Source organism: Rhagoletis pomonella, unplaced genomic scaffold (assembly GCF_013731165.1).
Source record: "Rhagoletis pomonella isolate Grant_MI unplaced genomic scaffold, Rhpom_1.0 Rhpom_scaffold_00007, whole genome shotgun sequence".
Classification (NCBI taxonomy): Eukaryota; Metazoa; Arthropoda; class Insecta; order Diptera; family Tephritidae; genus Rhagoletis; species Rhagoletis pomonella.
In genome coordinates this window covers 64,129,597-64,145,046 of record NW_023458561.1, presented here as the reverse complement: position 1 = coordinate 64,145,046, position 15,450 = coordinate 64,129,597, and positions in this window count along the sequence as shown.

The following is a 15,450-nucleotide window of genomic DNA, read 5'->3' as shown; positions in this document are numbered from 1 at the left end:
AATTTGTAGAATCTTGGCATTTCAAAAATTTTGCTTTAAATTAAAACTTCTTCTTGAGTTCTTTATCATTAGCACGAAAGATTAAGATAAAGGTAATCATGAAGCAAAGGATAGATGCACCAGGACTCACCACATCTAAACTCACCACACCTGAAGTCACCACAACCAAACTCACCACACCTCATTCAAACTTACCGCAGATTATCCTACCACATCTAAAGTCACCACTCATCTCTTCAATTATCACCACACCGCACCTGACCTTCACATGAACTCACCACACCTTAACTCACCTCACTTCAATTTGAGAAGGCCTATATCTGCATTTACGACACTATTTCGGAATCCTTGGGACTATTTCGACGTTTTCGAGACTCTTTCGGAATTTTCGTTATATTTATCGATCTTGTTATCGATATTTACAAATGGGGATTAACACCTGAAGCTTGTAATGTGGATGTACACCGCTATCATGCCTACGGCGGCCTAGTTTGTTGGCCACATTTAAGTAGACGATACAATGTCAATGATTACTGGGGCCAATATGATTCCCATTGATTTTTACTTAAACGAAATCGCAATGTACTCTGCCGTAAGAGTCACAGAGTCGGGGCTCTGGAAATGGAAGACATTTGGCAATAGCTTAATCTTAAGCCTTAGTCAGATTGTAAATAAAACTGCGGACCACATAATATCAAGCCAGGATTTTGGCTTCAATGTACTTGTGCGGCTTTGAGGGGTCCAAGATGGAAAACGGTGTAGGAACAGCAGTATAGTTCGAGAAGCTTGGTGTTTATTAGCCAATTGAATCTTGAGAATCAAGTACTTAAAGGATGTACGTTTAATGTAGATGAATGCTCAAATATTGGCTATTTGGGCAGCAGTTGATCCTCCATCAAGTACAGCGGCCGAATAATCACTACTCATCACTACTCGTATGAGTCTCGGCTGAAAGCAGTGTCTCAACGGCGTTCATTGCCATTTCAATGCTTCTTCCACGATTTTAGCAAATTAGATTTAGTGTTAGAGACTTTATGTGCGCATCTATCGGTGCCTTTTTTCCTGCTGCAATTTCAAATTCAATGCGCACATTTATTGCCGCATTGTTTTCCATTGTAATTTATCTGCGTATTTAATGCGTAAAGCATGACAATTGGTTTTTCCTGGCGCCGGCAGCGCGGCTTAAGGCGCAGAAACAATGGCAAAAACCCACCATAGAGGGAGCAATTCACTGATCACTTGAAAAATAATAGCATAGATGCGAAAGCGTCAAAAAAAAAAATAGGTGGAAAATATGGCAGGCATATAGCAAGACAAAACGGCGGTGAGCGACGTGGAATAGTGGTGTGGAAAAATTTTTGTGTGGTTTTGGTAGCACGCCAGCAGCCAAGCCAGCCAAAGTAAATTCCAGCGCAACTCTGATGACACTACGAAAATTGAGCTTACTTGTGCGCGAATGGAGTGTAAGCAATGGAATGGAATGGCAGCAGAGTTGCGCAGGTTGCTCGGATTGCTCAAATGCCGTACGCGTCGATTATGTAAAATTCGGTAATGGCGAGCGGCGCGCTAAAATTACAAAGACTTCAGTGAGCCGGCGTTAACCCTTTGTGAGTGTGATCTCAAAACGCGTAATCACTCAATTGCAGTGCATAAATCTGTTGCATTGCAATGCGATTGCGAGTAAATAGTGCGCAATTTTTGCTTTTATTTTTGTGTTGTTGGAAAATGCAGAGATTGTAAATACAACGAAAAGAAAGAAAATGAAACATACATAAATGAAAGCGATTGTAATGTGAAGCAAAACAAAATGCCTGAAGCAATAAAACAGCTGAAACACACAGATAAATGGGCGAAAAAGGTTAAGCGTAAAACAGTAAATAACTTTGAAAAAGTTAAAAATCTTACATGGAGACTTTCACCTATTCAATTACAACAACAACAAGTGAAAAACAAAAGTACATTAAAGAGTAGTAAGTATGTATATCGTTTTTAAGGGACCCGCACGCTGTTACATCAAGTGCAGGCTAGCCCACAAGCACGCACACACCCACAAGTGTGCATGAACGGCAACTGACACCCACACGAGCCTCCACATTGCAGTTTGCAACAACTTTTATTGCCAGCTGCACAGCAAGCAATACGTAACATTTGCAGTACATCTGTTCAGTTACATATCTAGTTATGTGTACTTTCTTATGTGCAGCGTGCGCTGCTGTAATTAAAACAAACAAAAGCACAGAAAAGTTAAGCATGAAGAAAGCAACAGATAAGCGCCAGCTAACAAAAGCTCCGTCAGCCAAGAGGCATCGCTAAACGAAAGACTCAAGTAACAAACTCGTTTCCGGCGTCCTTCGCTCAAGGCCGTATAGGCCATATGTATGGCTATGTATGTTCGAATGTACACACATACATATGTACATGTGTATATACAAATGTTACCACTTGTGATCGAAAATTTCAAACACGCCACATTCACTGAAGGGGCCATAATGACTGCGCAATGAAATTGTGAAATTTGTGAAATGCGAGATTTGTTATGTGAGTTGGAATTTCTACAAATCTGCTTGTGTATGTCTGAACATACATACATACATATACTCATATGCATGCATTGGCATAAGAGTTTTTACACCAATTTGTCTTGCCAATGGAATTTACATTTGATGCTGTCGCCGATGGTTCGGTCAATAAAAGTGAGCTGTAATATGAGGTACTGGCGGCTTAACTAATGTATGAAATTTCATATGTCGGCTTTTTCGGAAAATATGTTAAAACGTGTGCATATGCATGAGATAAATAACTGAGAATATCGTAAATAATGTATCAAAAAATTCCAAAAGTTCGTTAGCGGCATATTTTACTAACGAATGATAGCAAGAAATAATTAAAATTTTGAAAAAAAGAATACATTTCATTCAGTTTTAAATTTAAGAAAGACCAAAATATATTTTATGCTTGTAAAAGTTTTCGGTGAACGTCTCCGAAATTGACGTATTGACGTATTCATAAAGGTGGTTAAACCGATAAAGATCTATGCAGCGCTGAACCGTTGGCCAAAAGCTAAACAAATAAGCCTCGACTTCACTCTCGGAGAGATTATAGGCAATGCGCATATGACCACTAGAAAGAAAGGTTACTGACGAATCTAAGCTGCATGAAATGTAGTGAATTCAGGGGCCATCAGTGTCTCTTAAGAGCATTCGTTGACTGTAAAATATATCCTGTATTATACCCGTCAAGTCAATACTTCCTAATAGAGAATCACAAGGATCAGCGAAGGAATCCAATTCTGGTATACTGATGAATCCAAGCTTGATAAAAAGTGCATTAAAGCCGGCGCAAAGTTGGAAAAACGAAATTGTTGTGTGACAAAATTTTTTATCTCAATGTCGAGAATAGATATCGAGGCAAATGTAACCCCACTTAATAGCTTAGAATTCGAGAACTCAATAAAAGTAGTATCCTTGGATAACGATAATACCATGACATTTCAATGAAAAAAAAACAGGACAAAAGTGGAAGCTGGTAGCTTGATGTCTTGGCTGACTTTATTGGAGGAGTTCGTGCTTGATTTTTGATTTAATTCTACATAGTTTGATTTCGAAAGGAACGGCAAAATCCTTGCCGATACCCAAAGAATTTGTTCGTGGTGAATTTCATCCGTTTACACCACCACGCCCATATTAACTTACATACAATTTTGGGAAGGCTTATTCTGCGATTATTGACGTAAACAGCGGAGTAACCATCCCTGTCCTTCAAAGTTGATAAGAGCATCTTACCAACTTATCGCCATCGGCTTTAAACAGCCCAGACGGGATATCAAATGCTCCGGAAATTTCGCTGCTTTTAAGCCACATTGTTTCTGTTTTTATGTAATGTTGGCGGGTGGAGGATTATAAGTTTATTCGTCCAATCATCTATTTTGCCATTCAAAAGCAATGAAAAGATATTTCAAGTGTACTTTGAAAGTATGTACTAGATTTAGACACGAAAAATCAATATTCTCGCAAAACGGGAGGTTGGATAGAGTAAAACTGCGTGTTTGGGTTGTATTTCTGAGGCCAGGATATTTTTAAAAGCGCTTTTAAATTTCAGAGACATGATTAATAAAAAAAAACATTTACGAAATTCGGTGCAATGTAGAATTACAAAATACACATTTAAAATTTTAGCCGCAAATATCCATAAAAAATGCCCAATATTTACATTACGTAAAGGGCCAATATTAAAGGGTCAATAAAGCGACCACATCTTCGAATTCCATCCTTCTAACTTTATTAGTAAACGATAATAAATGAATTGAAATACCTATTCGTCCTTCTGAATAAAAAATATATATTTTTGTTTTTAAATCTACAGAATTATTTCTTTCATTTAGTACCCATATTATTGTTCTGAATTAAAAAAAAAAACCTGACCTCAGTGAGGAAAACTAAAAACGCAGCTTTATTGTATTTTGATCCTTAATTTCGTCAGACTGCTTCGCGTATTTTGAAATTTTTTTTTGGCTTTGTCGCACGGCGTTATATTCTTAAGGATAATAATTAATTGCCTAATAAAATATGAAAATTTTCTTTCAATCAAACCGATTTTATAAGATCAAAAATGCATTGGGAACGACTACAGTCGCCTTAATTTTGTATTTAGTAGGATTTTAAAGTTGTTTAGCGTTCCTTGGATTAAACCATTAAACGGTTAAATTTCAATAATACTTTAAAGAATTATTTTTCTTGAACGCATTTTGATATGCATAGTATATGTATGTACGTATTAAGTATTTATGCAATCGTGGTTAATTTTTTACAAAATAAATTATTTTCTATCGCTTTTCAGTTTAAATGATACTAATTTTCTGTGAATCGCAAAGGTCAACAACGTGAAATCATCAAACAGCTGTTGCGCAAATTGGCGTTGGAAAATTTACGATTTCTCAATCTAAAATGCTCTTGCAACTTGGCTGGTAAACTACTTTGAATGACGGCGACTAAAAAGTAATTTTTATGTGATTAAATTTAAGTGCCGCAAAAAATGGTGCAAAACTAAACTGGGTCAGAGTGTTCAAGAAGCAAATCAAATCGGCGCAACTTGAAAGATAAAAAGTTAAATACACTTAATTGATAAAGCCAGCGCAAATATCTATTTTTCACACAGCATTGCAGAATCAATATAGGTATGTGCATTCATATATACATACACATATATATACATACATTAAAGCACCAAAGTGGTACACAAAGTTTACGCAAATAAAGAGCGTGCATTGTACGTTGAACTCAAACAATTTCGACCACAATTTTGTTCGGTTTAAAAACGACAAGAAAAAAATAAAACGAAAAAAATTGTAAAACACGATTGCGGTAATTGGTGTCATGCCATTGGCATATTTATACGTATAAAGCAAACAAATGCGCTAACAAATGAATACAAATTTAATGTGAACAAATATATTTTGTGCATCTTAAATACAAACATATGAGTATGTACATGTATAGCATTTCTGTGCACGCTTTTTTATTTGATTATATTTGTTTGCATTAATTACGCTCGTCGCTGCCGAACCCAATTTTGACACAACCGATTGACAGCATTATTGGGTAAGGTTAGTGATGGACGGCGGGTATTAGCGACTTTTCGGCGGTTGCCGGTTTTTCTGAATTTACTGATTGATTTCGCACTGAAATTTATTCTCCCGCCATGCTGTTGATATACAAGGGAAAGAGAGAGAGAGAGAAGATGAGAGGTAGACTTTACAATATACATATTTATAATAAAAAACTTCACAATTTTTGGGTACCTTCATTGGCAACACTGGCAGCCTGACTTTACTACCGACTGTTTGATTTTCGTATGAAATTAAAATTCAATTCACACCTAAGCGCCAATTCAAGCGCTGCTGGCTTTAGTTCATTTGTACGAATTGTGAAAAAAATATTATAGCAGTTTGTGTGTGAGTATTATGTACACATATATGTATGTATATACATATGTGCAGACCCACGTACATATGTACGAAAATGAAATACTGTGGATACTTTTAACAAAATTTATATATAAAAAAAAATACCTTACAAATACCTTACCAGCTGTTCGTAATTTCAATATGATTTTATGCATTTCCTTTCTAGTTTTTTATTAAAAAAAACTGAAAGAACTTGTCTATATTTTACAAAAAATATTTTCAGCGCGTCATGTTTTCGATTTTTCGAGGCTAGGGGAATCCTCAAAACAGGTGTATATTATTCTAAATTTTTACATAAAATTCGTAATGCTAGTCATCTTTATTTTAATCACAACTGTCTAATATTCTGTAATTAAATTTCTGACATTGAGAATAAAAATAAATATAAAAAACCTAATGGCTTCAAAATACCAACGAACAATATGAAAAGGGGCACAGTGAATAATCGCTAATATTCAATATTTTTATTTTTAGATCATTTCAAAATCGTAATTTTTTTATTTGAATTTGTTTTCGATATTCGCATTACGCAAGTGTTTTCATAAACTCATAAAATGTTTTTGTAAACTGTGTTTCTGACACCTTTGACTTTTTAGCTTCTTTTTCTAAACTGGAAAATGCTGCGGTTATGTCCTTTTCTTTCAGACCTCCGATATCGATATCATCTGCATACGCTAGCAGCATCGTTCTTTTGGCATATATGGTGCCGCTGCAATTCAGATTGGCAGCTTGGCAGCCATACATACAGTGGTCAAAAAATTATAGCCGCACCACTTTTTGCCAAGTTTTAACGTGTTATTTTTGTTGTTATTGAACTTTTGTAATTTTTTTTTATAAGTATATAGTTTATTCTTTAACAAAACTCGTGTAAATCCAAGTTTCCTAATTTGTGCAATATTGAAAAAAGGATTCAACAAACTCTCGTTCAAATTTCAAACATTTTAAGAAATCAAAAAAATCAACCAAAATTTTTAGCCATTTGAAACTTGTACTTTATTCTACTAGAATTCAATGGGCTACAAAACTGCATACTCAGAATTTAATTAAAAACTTCGAAATTTTAACGAAAATTTGTTGATTTTTTTTTAAATTGCATACATTTTTAAGGTACATTGGTACATTTTTATATTGGTAAAAAAAGGGAAAATTTTTTTTTGTAGTCAAATTTCAACAAATTAATTTTCGCGATGGGGATAAAGAAAAATTCTTTGGGTTTTCACACCAAATTTTGGCAAATACCCAATCGTGTGACACTGCCTTTAAACTTGTATTTGATGTTTTTAAAGAATGAACCATAAAAAAAAACTAACCAAAATTAAATAACAGCAAAAATAATATTTTAAAACTTGTGAAAATTTGGTGCGGCTACAATTTTTCGACTACTGTACATAAGTCTACAATTGGTAACTCGGCCGTGCTATCATAGTAGCACAATGCCACTAAGCGCATTTTAAAATTCTCAGGCAATAGCCTCATGCGATTATCGATTATATTTTTTGTTGCTTGTTTGAAATATTTTATTTTTATCAGCATTTTTCTTTTAATCAAAATATGTTGAAATAAGTGAAACTAAAACAAAAATATTTGCCATTTATGTATAGTATACGTATAACAGATCATTTTCGCTTAGCTTTTCCACTTTTTAAATTTTCTGCACTTTCTTTCATCCATGACACACTGTGCTGGGCGATAATTCCACGCTTTAATGCAATGCGGTAGCAAAGCGACGACGTTCCAGCGATTGACTAACCATCTTCTTCTTATCGCCTTTCGCGCTTTGCATGCAAATCAAAAATCAAACAAACGCCACGCCAACAAAAAAGATTGGCATTCAACAACAAAAACTACAATTATAATAACAACAGCAACAACAATTATGCAGCGCACTCGAATTCATGTCGATTATGCAAGTGTAAGTATTTGAAATGCAATCAACTACTCATTGTGTTTGTAGTTGTTAGTGTTAGTGTTGGCGTTGTTGTTTGCTTTAACCCAATTTTGAAGCGCTTTGCGGTATCTTCATTTGCGCCAGTGTTTACTTTTATTTAGCATTTCGTATTTTATATTTTTCAACAGCATTAGATAATAAAAATCGCGCAATAACGCGATGAAAATAACAATAAAAATAATCATAGTAATATTTTAATACTAGCACATACATACACATAATAGCCCACTATTAGTTTAAAAACAAAGAAATATTTAACTCCCATGACGGCACCCTTTTGTGGGAATTTGTGGGAAAACAAAAGACTTAAGCGACAAACCCGTTGATAGGAAAATTATGAATTTGCTAATCTAACTTTTTTTTGGCTATACAAGCAGTTTAACTTAAACTTAAATAGCTCATTTGTGCATTTTTTGTATGTATGTAGCAACAAATTGCTTTTGCCAGTTCTCAGACACAAGTAAAAGTTTGCAGTTAAAAAAAAAAATCGGGCGGGTTCAAATTTCATTGCAATCATTAGTTGCATAGTATATTGCATGGATGTTTATGTAACCGCTGAAATAAAACACCAATTGAGACTAATTTATAATTTGTGTAATACCGTTAGTTTGCGGTTAAAGCTCAGCTAAGGCAACTCCCATATCTTATGGTATATTTGCAATTGAACGACACACACATACAATAATATCATTGCTATTTTTTTTTTTGGTTCATTGCATCTACATACGTGCTCAAATATACCCAATTGAAGGCAAAACTAACGTTTATTGATCCAAATCATTTGCTATTTTCACGGTCAAAGAGTTTAAATATTTGTAATTTCACAATAAATTTCTAATGTAACAATCACTCTTCACGCTGTTTGGTTATGGCAATGAATTATATATCTGTAAATGTTGTTATTTTATGTGAAGTACATACATATAAACTTTAAAATGGTTGATTTTATATAACGGGTTTTAATATAGGCTTTTCACATAAAAAATGGGTGCAAATTTAAATAAATAAATAAGTTTAGTTTATGAAGATGGTTTCAAAATAACTTTTCTTAATATTTGGCATGACATTTTGCTTGCGATTTTGTTAGGGGCACACAATGCATTTAAATGCTGTAATCAGTCACTTGGTGGCTGGGTTCAAAGAAAATAGTCTCCAAGTTACAAGAAATAAACAATCAAAACACCTAATCTATCGTCGATTCGATTTTCGTGAACTCTTCTGAAAGGCGTTCGAGCAGGGCTCTTCTTGCGCTAAATGTCAGATGTTATTCTGCTCTGCACTGTGCTACACCAATTCTTGCGAACAAATATGTATGCATTACAATGCCAAAATTGTATTTTACAGCTGTCGTTTTTAGTAAGTTCTATGTATAAAATAATTTTAAATTACCAACTGAACTACAAGGTAAAATACTAAAAAATATCAGGTCCTTCGAGAGGCGGGTCAAGGTGTTTGGACGGAGCAGAGTGTTAGCGGTCCAGAAAATCAATAGATTTAAAAAAAGAACAAACATTTGAAAAATGCTAATGTGATAAGTCGTGGAATATAATGATTAAATTTAAAGACGGAAATTATGCTTTTCTTAAAGATAAAAAATTTTTGTTCCTTGAAAAGAGAAATCACATTTGCTTCTTATTATGTTAAAGAAGAACAAAAAAATGTCTACGGTGATTACGATTTCAAAACTATGGCAATTATGGAGCGCTATCATAAACATAAACCAAGAATTTTTTATGTTCAAAAATCTTTGGTCAGCTAGAGTTGATTGTGTGAAATATTTCTCATCTTGCTGATGATAAGAAATCACTTGAAGATATTGAAATATTGAGTGAGAACAAGATCATATTTGAATTCTATTAAAACGTACTTTTAATCGTTTGAATATATTTTGTTGGCTGCTAGGTGGCTCTGAGCTCCGACACCAATTAAATATAATTAACACTAATGTACATAGATATGCAATACACATAGGATTTATATGTTATTAGGGCGGGTAAATTTTTTTGACTATGCGCGTATAGCATAAGCGGATTCTACATGTAATTCGACGCAAATTTGCCGAAGAAACCATCGATCTAAAATCAGTTAGGAGTTTGTCATATTGCGAAAATAGGCTTAGAAGAAAATGTGGAAATTTTTAAGAAAATGAGAAGTGCAGAAATGGATTCCTCATACCAAAAACCCCTATAGCATTTTTTTGTACAAAACTTATGCAATTCTTAACAGTACTTCAGCAAAGTGCTTAGAAACCTATTTTCACAATACTGGCCCTAAGCTAAGATTTGACTACACATATTTAATGCTCTTTCGCTTAATCTATTTCTCTTTTTCGTTTGGATGTCAGTAGCCATTGAACTATTTACTGCCTTTTTGTTAACGACTACCTACCGAACGTTTGCCAATTGCAAATTTTACTATTTGCATTATCAAAGAATACAATCGCTCAAAATAATTTTCAGAATATATAAACTCAAAGCATTTTTAAAAAATAAGTAATGATTGGAAATTTGTTCAATCTTTTCAAAATACACAACTCCTCGAGTTCCCTACACGTTTTTCTAACTTAAAGCACTTTATTTTTCCCAATTACTTTCTGTATAACTCACAAACTTGCTATTACAATTCATTTAAAATGAATGAAATTCCGCTGGAAGGTTTCGTATGAACGGCGTTAATTTACCACAGAGAGCAGCTTTTTCTTACTTAACAAATACTAAATTTTCTTGCTTGGTATGTATTGAAAAAAACCCCGTTTTTCGACAGAAAATCCGTTCGCCCTTTTTAGTCATAAAATCCCGAAAAAAAGGCGAAATCCCGCAAACTGGCAACACTGCATCCGAAAGATTCCGGAGATTTACTTAAAAATATATTTTAACTCAAAAATCCCGCCAATGAAGTTTTTCCTGGGCTATCGGCGGCCCTGGGCACAAATCAATAGAGCAGTGACGAATCCTTCATTCGTAGCTTGGTGATCGGTACTAAAGTATAAGCTTTCGTATGCTTAGGAAGGTATCGGGCCACCAGTAAAAGTAAAGTTAGATGAAGTTCTAGTGAAATCAAAAACTCAGCTCGTAATGCTCCTAATTAGCTAAAATAGTAAGACTTAGACATTTCACAGACTTTTTGTTTGGCTTTTACCAAAATATGGAAAAAAAATCCTTTGTAATTTATTGAAAAATATCGAAGGTAACGTCTTCCTTGCCCATTGATAAAAATTAGCTCGGATATAGTTTTCCAAATTTTCCGATAAACGTATTATTTTGAGTTGTGTCGTCTTTGAAGTGGATGTGCGATAAATTCAGTTTTCTTTTTCTCTGCGCGGTTTGTTCTCTATTTAACATACATATGTGTCATAATATCTACTGCAATTCAGTTACCACTGTTATGAATTCGATCACTAAATCTTCGTCAAATCCAATTGAGTCCCATAAAAGTCAATTTTTATTTAACAGACGTGCTATTTGCTAAAAATACACACAAAACTTATTGGGTCCAAGGTGAACGTGGAGCTTATGCAAAAATTTCACTACTTACGCAATGAATTCAAAACAAACGAAAAAATTTAAATACAAAACATAAGAAAGAGGTCATGCAAGCCTACAAGTGTTGCCAGATGTCATCTTCACATCCATGAAATCAATACAAAATGGAGAAGGCGGTAAAAATGAAAAAAAAGAAAACTACCAAAAAGCGAGATATAAAAACCAGTAGAGTTAAAAAGCACTCAACATAAAATGTTGTGCTGAAAAACAAAATGCGGTAGCATAAAATGGAGTGAAGTAGCAAAATAACGCTACATACTAAAAGTAATGACGTAAAGCGTCATGAGGATACCCCGGATGTGCAGAGCGTGTCATGTTGCCAGACAAAAATTTCCCTTTACTTAGGTGTTTTTATTTTTAGCCACATCTTTCATGTCTTCTTCGTAAGAAATGTTTGCTGGCGCTGGAGTTAAGGCAGAAAAACAGTTTGTTTTTGTACTTTTTAATAGGTTGAGTTGTTTTTGGGCCAACAAGTCTGCTTGCAGGATGAGCAACAAAGCAATTTAAAATTTTTTTGTAATTTACATATTTTTTTCGCGCTCAGCTTATTTATATTATTGCGCTTGGTAGCGCTCCAATTATGCTTCACGCATTTCCGCGTTTGCACTTGACTTATTGGCCCTTTTACGTAGCGAACCAGTGCGCTTTTAAGCAATTTTGTCATTTTTTTTTTTAAAGAGGAAATCCAGTTTGAATGCTCAACTACTGCCTCAATTTTTTCCCGTTTTTTTTCTCGGCACGCATACTGGTTTTTAATGGGATGCGTAATAGGGCTTTTATAAAAATTATGCAATGCAACTTTGCTGAAGCTTCGAGGAACAAATGAAATGCCAAAAATGCGCTTATTTGAAGTGTTTGTGATTGCATGAGCGGGTGAATATTTGCTTGCGCTTTTGTGAAGTCGCCTCTAGATACATATTATGTCTGTTTGTTTGCATTTTCAGTTCACATTGTCTATTTATGCAGATATGTGCAATATGACATCACTCTTAATTTGTATGCCATATTTGTTGTTTTTTTTTTGTGAAGTTTCTTCAGCCATTTACGCACGCGCAACGTATCTGTGTATACTTACGTATTTTTTGCTTGTATTCCCGCATTAATTATCTTCATTTAGTATATTATTTGTGCTTTGTTTGTGCCCTCCTTATTTTGCAGATTTTTTGGGCCACAACTAAATGCATAATTTTTAGTCATTTTAATTTAGTTCATCAGTCACTTTAGAGAAATCACATGTTGCGTTTTGTCTACTTTTTGTTTGAGTATTAGATAATCTATGTTTTGGTTTTATATTTATATTTAAGTTGCAACCGCCTTTTTGCTTTCCTGCGTTGTTTTATTGCTCAAATTCGTGGCTTTTAATTGCTAATCATTAAGGTGTTACCCATGTGGATCATTTATCATCTACAACGGACTAGGTTATGATGAAACTTTAAATGGATTACAGTAACCTGAACTACGTACAGCGAAAAAAAGAGGAGCATGGAAGAGTTGAATGCGGATGCGCTATGAAGTATCATGCTTTTAAGATTTACGTAATTTTTTTTTTGTGGATTCTCTACCAAATAAAAAATCCTAATGATTACGGAGTTCGTTATTAAAGTTTTGAAATACCGGTTAATAGAGATCGATATAACCCCAAGTCCTTGCTACGGCATAAACTTAGATATTTGGAGAGCAATAAAGCAAAATTATGTACTGGCTTTTTCGTGGAATTCGGAGTCAAGCATCTATATTTTTTTTGGAGAGACAGTTGAGAATCAAGTACCAATAAGATATCGATGCCTGTACATTATATGTATCATGCTGTGGTATACTGAAGCCTATATCTTAAGCTACACCTCTAACAATACAATCCATTTTATGCATTAATTTTTGAGTGATGCGCGTAAAAACATACGGAAAAACATACAGGCTCTAATACATACCACTTTTTGATTAACCCTCTAGTAGGCCAATTTTTTATGAGTTGAAAAATTCAAGAATGGGTGACTTTAGCTCGAGAAATCCAAAATGATGTCCATTTCGATCTGTGACAGTAACTTTTTCCTACAGGGGAGAAAAACCAAAACCGTCTGGAGACGGGCTCGCCGATATACTTTGACGTGTTTTCAGCTTTTTCTTTCACAATGGTGACCTACGAACCGGCAATCTCGTCTGCAGACGGTAAAAAATGCAAACTGGGTTTTTATATGTCGGCAATCCGGTCTGTAGACGGTCTGTGTTCGAAAGCAATTTTCTCAATACGGTGCTTTTATCTACGAAATCCACCGAATTTTTTTAAATCAAAAAATTTTTCAAAAGAAAAAATTTCTTTAATTACGAAGTTACTAAATAGCTAGAAATATTTAATTTTAACCGTGCCTTCACAATCTGTAATTCAACTGCCGATTAAAATAAAACTGATTGACATAACGGATTCAAATTTACTTCGCCGTAAGGGTAAGATTTTTGTCTAAAGATCGTGCCTTACGAACATAGAAAAATATTATTATAGGTGCACTAAAAAGGTGTTTAGTTAACGACCGTCTGGAGGCGGTTCAGCCTACTAGAGTGTTAAAAAGCAGATTTTTGACAATTGCTCAATTCTGAAAAATTCGAAGTGGCGTTACCCAATTGTAAGTTTTTTGGTGTGGGAGACTTTATATCCTAAATTTGGGATTATAAAGAATATAGTTGTTTTAACATATACCTTTTAAAAATAATCAATATCTTATCTTAACAACGTTTAAATTTTATATTAAATTCGATAACAACTTGCCAAATCATTATTTTAATATTAATACAATTTTAGTGAACATATTTTAAAATCTTTTTAGTGTCCTCATGTCATCTCATTATTTCACAATGTAGTTTTCTATATCGGATACGATGATTCTGATGTAATTCAGACACTGAAATTACACATTTCGATGTGTTATTTAATACATATTGTTAGAGCTCTGATTTTTATGCAAACTGAATATGCAAAATATATGCCAAAAGTATGCAAGAATTATGCAAAGTATATTATTATTATTATTATATGGTATTGTCTTTGTCCATTTAACAGAAAACGGAATTTACTTTAGGACCCATGGGCCGTAAAATTTTTCATGCAACACATATTGTTTTCACATAAAATTTTGACACACCCAAAATTGAAGTATAAAATAAATCAGGGACATAACAGTTATAAGTTTTATAGCAAAAACGTTGCTACATAACAATTATTAGATGAGAAATATTTTTTATTTCGTCGATAAGAGTTATAACCCAACGTTTATTTTTTACGTTGCCTGATAACTGTTATGCAGAAGAAATATTTTGTCCGTTGCAGATAAGAGTTATTTCCCAACGTTTATTTTTTACGTTGCTGGATAAGAGTTATTGAACAACGTATATTTTTAACGTTGTCTGATAAACGTTGTAAGATTAGGATATCGATGAAGATGGAGGTGGAGAATAAGATAAAGGTGATGAAATAAAAGTGAGAGAGTGAAATAACTATTATCAGATAACGTAAAAATAAACGTCGGGCAATAGCTGTTATCAAGCAACGGAAAAAATATTTCTCATCTATTAACTGTTATGAAGCATCGTTTTCGTTAAATTTCAGAATTGAGGTAAAGTTTTCAATTTGTAAATTCGTGATAACAGTTATTTTTGGTCCCTGAAATAAATAGATAAAAATAAATTTTCAATCAAAATGATTTGTGTAGTCCAGGGGCGTCTTTAGTAAATGTTTGGAGGCTGAAAGTTCTGAAAGAAATAAAATAAATGTTTGCTGGCCATGGGATTCGAATCTTCGACCTCGCGACCCGCCTAATCTGCAATATTACCGTCTATTAGGGAAAGATTTTGATCAGATCAACGTCGGCGTTAATCTGGGTTAACGTTGCCGTTTGTATATGCTATAAATTGAGTCTAAATACATTGGTTAAGTGCTAAGCCTGGCCAAACTAATCAAAGCTAAGAAAATGATAAATGGATATGGTCTATGAGGGCCTATAGTGGAG